Genomic DNA, 8,182 nt, shown 5'->3' with positions numbered 1-8,182 from the left:
CGTTTAACACAATAACTATTGTCTGGTTGTTCGCACATAGTCCACCTCGACTGAGCTGATTATCTCAAGTTTAATTATTGCATAAGGGTAAGTATTATCACATTTACTTAACGATGCATCTTATACAGCTGGTTGCATACAAATTTCATAAATATCATTAACTAAGTTCATAATTTCTCGTGGAAACCAGAATAAAATATAAGCTTACTAGATTCCTACGGTTCGTCCCGGGAGAGTCACTTACCTACACCTACTGGGTAAGATAACCTAAATAAAAATGTTTTCAGTCTAGAGCTAGCTAGAGTATATCGGAGTAGCAAATTCAATTTTAATCACTTCAAAATCGGTATATACGGAGTTACTGTCACATTTGTAACATTAATAAGGAACACTCCTAAAGACCAACACCCTGTAACTATGCTGTATGCATTTCCGAAATAAACCAAATAATGTTTATCTAGAAATAAAATAAGCAAGTCTTCTTAATTCACATTAATCTGTGCATTGTTTGTATTAGTTAGACCCAGAGTCCACCAAAGCCTAGCGTACAGCCGGGGCTGCGGGATTGTTCCCGCGAGTTACCGCGGCCCTGGTACATAAGGCCTACGACGGAACAAAACGGTTTTTAAGTCAGTAAGAGTCTGACACTCCCTCACCGCTGCCAACCCACAGCAGGAGGGGTCAATTGATGATTTTTGACGTCGTTAAAAAAAAGCGTAGCGGAAATATTTCTAAACAACCTATAGAATTTCGTTCTTCAAACATCTCGTGTCCGCTCACTTAGTAGTAGGTACGGCACTTAAAAACATTTTCTCGCCGCTCCGCTCTAGTGGAGTGTAAGCCTTAATCTATCTAGATTATATTTGCTGATCTCAGTAATATAATGATCTACTTAGATAGCGGTCACCCGAACGTACTTGATGATGTGGGAAGGATATTTTTTCATTTCTCAGCGCCTTGTTGACACTTCTCGTGATTCAAAGGCTGGCTTTTATTTCGTCCAGATTAAACATTGCCGGCCAAATTGATAATACCGTTCGACACCTTTTATTAGTTTAAGTTTTCTGTATTAGGCCGGCAATACACGGACCGCTTGAAGCAGTCGGGGCGACAGCTTCAAACTGTTGACTGCACAGTGAACTGCAGAGTTCTATGGACGCACATACACGAACCGATCGAGCAGTTGCAACTGTTTCGGGCGGTCGACAGCTTAAAGCTGTTCCCCTGACTGCTTCAAGCGGTCCCTGTATTGCCAACCTTATGTAAATATAGATTTTATTTAAAAAAATAAACATAATAATTTAAGAAAATAAACAAAATAATGAAATAATATACAGTCAGTAAAGAAATGAAAATAAAGAAGATTTTTTTTTATCGCATTTCGAAATCGGACATTCGCAATGAGCCAACCTTAGTATCTGAAGATGTCTTCATCCAAATAGGCAGTGAATCAGATAAGAGATTAAAAATATACCTATTTTCAAGATCCTCTTCTTTAAATCACCATATCAAAGCATTATCAACAGATATACCTATAGATTATATACACAAAATTACTACGACATTATGATTCAATACAAGCATTTTTATCAAAGTTCAGAAAAAAATATTTGCGTTGATATAAACGTAATAATGATACAATACCTTATGATAGTACTATCTTTAGATGTAGACATACAGATAGACAGACTGATTGCTATTGTAGTAGCGATTATAAAAATATTTAAAAAGTAGGGGAAATTAGTACTTAAAGTTCTCTAATTGAAAAAAAATCAATTAATAAAATATTTTTAAAATGAAATGCGGAAAATTTTATCAAAAAATTCTTTATCAAGACATATATATTATATTTTTATTTCCATTTTGGGTTTTTCCCTTAGAAGGCAAGGTGCATCCTTCGAAATTTGAGGTTTTTTATCCTCCCTTATCTTTACCTACTAAAAACGAAGTTGGGTTTATTATCTATGGATAAACACAGAGTACAAATGTCCTAAATGGCTAAAGCATGCTTTAATAAGTATTTCAAAATATTTCGCAATTATTGTGTAATATTTAATAATTTGGGATTTAAAAAACGTCAATATTATTTATTATCTCAATCATACCTACCATTAATTATTGATAAAATCTATGAATACCTACACTTTTATTTTTAGCCCCTAAGTTTTTGTTTTTTGACAACCAGGAAATGAGTAAGATTCGGACAGATTTTGATTGAAAAAAAAAACAAACAAGTAGCACTTAGTTAGGTATTTTTGTCAAAACAATATTGTCGATTACTATAAATACAAATTATGATAATTTTTCACACGGAACTAGTCTACGCTAATATTAAAAAATTACTCTGTCATGAAAAGCGTTAAGGTAACGTCATAACATGACAGATTACCTAGTAAGAGTGCGTCCTGCGTGGCGAATCAACGGATTGTTTGTTGTTTTCGCTCAAATAACACGCTTTCACAGTAAAACCGGCTCCCAGTTTTAAATAGAGCTGACCCATACCATCCCCTGGGTCTCGTAAGAGGCAACACGTATGGACCCTGTGCATTCAGTACCTTGGGTCAACCCTCAGGTGTTTTCGATCGTATCGGCGCTTGCGCGTGTAGGTAATACGATTGACAACTATCTATCTGCTCGAACCGGGTCTTTCGTCATCTCAACACACTTAACTCAACACGAATGTGTTCAGTTGGTGAAACTCAAAATTTTAATATTTATCATGTCGTCAACTCGACACGTCAAGATTTTGATGTGTGTTCAGTTGGTGAAACTTAAATTATTCACTTTTATGTTTTCACCAAGTCGACACGTTTTATAATTTAACCCGATTTCAAGGAAAAAGTACAGTCAACTAAATTCATTTTCTGTGTCACAAACATCATTGACCACTGAACGTCCGCTTAGCAAACGCTTGAAACGAGAACATGGATTCCCAAACTCCTTCACAACATTTTTACTAAAAATGTACATACTTTTCATTCTATTACTGCAAGTACTAGGAAATCATAAGTGCATTGAAGCCAGAAAAATGCATTAGCAACTTTTAATAATGTTCTACAATAAAATAATGGTATTTAAATCGAATCATTGTTTGTCACAAGTACTAGGCTGACATAACTTAACAGAAGCTATTCGCTATCGGATTACTAAGTGTTAGTTATTATTGCTTACCCGTGGAATATAATTGTTAACTACTGTATGTTGTAATGTATACTAGATGTACAGGGTATTATTATTATTGTCGTAGCATGTACGTTACTTAATTTTTGTGATCGACTTTAATATTTGTGTTGACATCTGTCAACGCCAAGAGTTAGCTGGCGCGAATGATGGAGATGGCAAACGATTGTAATTTTGTGATAAGTAAGTACAAGAAGTTATTGTGATACGAATTGACGTTTTATTTCTGATGAAGGCTGGGAGATCATACCCTAGCTTATATAAGTATTGCACACCTCAGTCATCGTTCCGCAAGAAAATGCAACACAAAAATATATTTAATTTATTTTATAAAATGTGTGGAGAAATTTGAAACTTGACATATTGTACTATTTATTTTCATAAACACAAAATTCTTTTACATTTTTAAACTCGTGAAGGGGATGGGGTCATACTACCTATTTTAATTTAATATTTTTGTTGTGGATAGGGATGTATGGGAAATCATGTCTAAAGAAAACGAACATTGTATGTGAGGAATAATGGAAATCAAACAGATGGTGATTTTCAGTAAACCTCAAATAAAAACAAAGTATTAAGAATTACAGACAGTTGCAAAGTCTTGAAAAGTCTTCTGTCGATAAATTGATCTGTTACTAAGCTAAAAGTTGTGCTACGCGCGAGAAAATCCGCTAGTATGATAGCTCTATTACAATGGGTAGTATTTAAACGCAAATCAAAAAATATCCTTTTTCTATGCAATAAGATTCCGAATTCCCATCAAAATTACTGATTGCACAGCAAAATATTCAACTCAAAATATCACTAAACACACTACAATTTATTTTCGCAGCGTACAGCGATTTTTCCTAAAGCAAAAGCTTTTTCATCAATGCACAGCTAATAATCTTAATGCACATAATACATGTTAACTCTTTTTCTTTTAAATATAGCTTCTATTTTTATATTATTTACAGCAGTTTTTCAGAATGAAACAGCATTTTATTTGTCTCAGTCATCTTATTATTTATTAATTACGGCATAATGAGACCAGCAAAAAAATATAAAATTAAATACAAAATTGTAATTTATTGAATTATTAAAGCGCGTCTTGCTTTCGCGGGGCGTACACGTTTCCTTTTTTGCCCTAATAATAATAGGCAACATTTTTAGCTTCTGCAGCTGGCGCCACGTACTTGAGTCGGATCGCAAGTCCGATGATATGCTTGCATATACATACTATAGTTCTTTAAAAAAATAGGGCTGGTGCATTGTCAGTCATTGTCAGTATTTCCTTTTGGCATACATTTCATATAAGTAGTCATTAAAAGGCTACTACTATAATATCATATTTCAGAATGTTTATAGTCAGAATCATCTTTTGGCATAGTTTTGGAATTTTTATTTTCCTGTAAGAAGCATGCAAACAAGCCTGAAGCATGAAAGCAGGCATGCAGCATGTAACCAGGCATGCAACATGGAAGTAAGCATGCAACATGCAGCAAGCATCACTTCTGTCACGGCTCCGGCGCTTCGTGGCTCCGGCGGTCAAATGCGAGCTTATCGTCGCAGATGATTTTCACGCTCACCACCGCAGCTTCGGCTTACTGGCCGGCCGAGCCGGCCAGCCTCAACCGCGTTGGCGAGCGTTAAAATTACCTGCTCCTCAGCTCGCAGGCCGCCTCGCCCCTCCGCGCCTACGCGGTTTTGAATTGCACTCTAGGGGTAGGGCAGACAAGACTACGTGGAGTCGGTTTTGCAGCGATTTGTTTTCGTTACTAGCTTCAATTTTTAATACAATATTTTTTAATTGAACTCTATCTTACTCACTCGCGCCACTCTGCACTCCAGTGACGAAAAAGCGCGCGAAGCCGCGAACCTTTTTCAGTTAATTTGTTCTGTTTTTAGAAATAATGCAATGTGACAGGATTTTTTTGTTATAATAATCATTTAATTTGTCGAGCATGGCTTCTTGAAAATTAAGACAAATATGATGAACAGGTTTTGTTGTACTTACTGGTTAATATGCGACTGGGATAGTTATTTTGCTATGAAATATGGAAAATTTGCTGTGCAGTCAGTATTAATGCTATGTATGTAGTATTTTTGTACAAGAATAAATTTAAGTGTATTGCATTATAATAAAAAAAGCAATGTCATATTGATGTATAATTTCGAATTATCTGCAGTTTGAGTGTTGTTAAACATTTAGTTTATTTGTAGTGAACTAAGTTATTTGATGTAAAAAAGAATATAAATGATGAGTATTAATTGATAGGCGATTATTTATTTGATATGCAATTTATAATATCCCTATTACAATTATGTGGCACTTTATGATGCCTCCAGTTTGAGCGAAAACTGCAAACGGTCGATTTCTTGAGACGTGGCGCAGTGTTGTTTGAATTCGCTTTGGATCGCTTCGCATCTCTTTCGCATCGATTCGCTCACGTAGGACACACCCGCAGAAATTACTTTGTCATTTATGACGTATTGCAACGTATTTCATGACAGAGTCACTATTAATGCAAACTAGTATCGTGTGAAAAAATATCATGATTATATTGTCCTAGCCCATGAATCGACATTTTAAATTACTTAATAAGTCTATATTTATATTTTTATCAACTCTTATGTTTGGACGTCAGTCATTATTATATAATTTTGCTAAATCATTGGGATTGTTTTGCCAAGATCGATCACCTTGCTAATTCTATAATCATTATATAAAAATATCAAAACTAACACACAAAAGAGGAAACACATTTTATTTGTTTGTACCCTAAAATCTGTGAAACTACTGAACCGATTTGAAAAATTCTTTCACGGTTGGAAAGCTACACTCTTCCCGAGTAACATAGGCACCCGCAGCTACGGGCAGTAGTTTCCACAGAACGCGGGTGAAGCCGCCTAAAACAGCTAGTATCAAATCATGTTAAAGCATCCCTTAAAAGGCGGTACATGGAGGAACGAAAATAATTTTAAATTAAAAAATGTAGGTAAATACGGTAGGTAAGTAAATTGACAGATTTTATAAGAATAACCGACTTCCCAAAACACTAAAAAGCAAAAAAAAAAATTTTAGGTGCATCGGCCTAGAAGTCGGTGTCTAATGGATGTCCCACAGTTATTTTTGCCACCGACTTCTAGGCCGATGCACCTAAAATTTTTTTTTTTTTTGCTTTTTAGTGTTTTGGGAAGTCGGTTATATTTTTTTGTAAAAAAAATTAAATGAAAATTTAAAAAAAATCAGTTATCGAGCTCCCTCGACCTTCTCTGGTCTCCATCATCAGGTCAGCTCCAAACCTTCACTGTTGCAAAAGTCTCGTCAATACGAATAATATAAGCCCAAACACGCGGTAGTTTACAGACTCAGATGTCGAGTTCCCTCGACCTTCTCTGGTCTCCATCATCAGGTCAGCTCCAAACCTTCACTGTTGAATAGTGCTATCAGGCATACATATGAGTGTCAAGGTTGTACCCTATGTATGCTTACAACTTTCGAAATTTGCCCTCGATTTCTCAGGGTTTCCATCATCAGATCCTGACCTGATGACTATGGGACCAACTGGCAGCTATTCCGCGTCGAATAAAAAAAGAATCATGTAAATCGGTCTACAAACCTCTGAGTAATCGATGTACATACATAGAAAAAAAAAAAAAAAAAAAACATACCGGCCGAATTGAGAACCTCCTCCTTTTTGGGAAGTCGGTAAAAAAGTCAAATCACACGATCACCTACACATAAAAAAATAAGCATTCAAGCTTTATCACATCACACCACTCCTTTGGTGATTGGCGGTTGTCACTTATCTTTTAGCTAAAAATTGTTGTGGTAGGTAATTTTGATTGTTAATTAAATCGTCATTGTTTAACTTTTATTAATACTGCATTATGAAAAAAACAGTTTTGCGACATATTAACATGAGGCTTTCTAGGAGTAAGCTCTAAAACATACTTACCGAGCTTTTTTCCAACTATGTTAGGGTCGGCTTCCAGTTTAACCAGATGCAGCTGAGTATCAGTACTTTACAAGGAGCCTATCTGACCCTCTCAACCTAGTTAACCGGGCAACCCAATACCTCTTGGTAAGACTGTTAAACCTCCTTAATGATCCTTACCTACTAGTACTGACTATCCGGATCAGGTCCAGATGGAATAGTTTTTCTTCAGTGAAATGTGTTTTTTTATCGGTTCCGTCGTTTCTGAGCCTTTAACGTAGGTATAAATAAATAAATAAATAGACTTCTAGGAATACTAGAATACGATGAATTATAATGTTTTTGTTTAAGGCAGAAAACTTTCTATGGGTTTTATCTTAATTTAAATTATTTTATTTTAACTCTTTCTTAGACACCAATGGCTGATAAAAAAAGTGAAGGAAAACATCTTGAGGAAACCTGGACTATAGTCTGAAATCACCAACCCGCATTGAGCAAGCGTGGTGATTAATGCTCAATCCTTCTCCGTGTGAGAGGAGGCCGCAGCCCAGCAGTGGGACGATAAAAAGGCTGTAAAAATAAGCTTTAGTGGCAGTGCCATATTAAAATACAATTTTGGTGTTAATTCGCCAGTAGTGGACCTTACACTACTAGGAAGACAAGAAGACATATATTTTGCAGACACTATCAGTATCGAGATCTTTACATAATGATATTTTTTTATCGATTATCCTAATCTTGTAATCAAGTGTAATCAGTAACGGATACATATAACAAGCGGTTCCGTACACGGTGCCAGACACACTTATTTTTAATTATTTTCTTATTAATTTGATTTAAAAAGTTTTTATTTTTATGTGAAGAAAGCACAAGATACTACAAATGAACAATGTAAAAAAAAGTCGTGTGACTTACACTGCTTATAACTCAATAATGGCTGAACCGTTTAGGCTGAAAATTAGAGGGGAGAAGAACATGGGACATAGACTATCCAGCTACGGTAAGTAGTTGTCTCGAGACGCGGGATAAAGCTACGAGTAGTTTTATATAAAAAAAATGTTGGTAATTAACACTGAACACGA

The sequence above is a fragment of the Helicoverpa zea genome, chromosome 23 (assembly GCF_022581195.2).
Source record: "Helicoverpa zea isolate HzStark_Cry1AcR chromosome 23, ilHelZeax1.1, whole genome shotgun sequence".
In the NCBI taxonomy this organism is placed as follows: Eukaryota; Metazoa; Arthropoda; class Insecta; order Lepidoptera; family Noctuidae; genus Helicoverpa; species Helicoverpa zea.
This window is presented reverse-complemented; position numbering follows the sequence as displayed.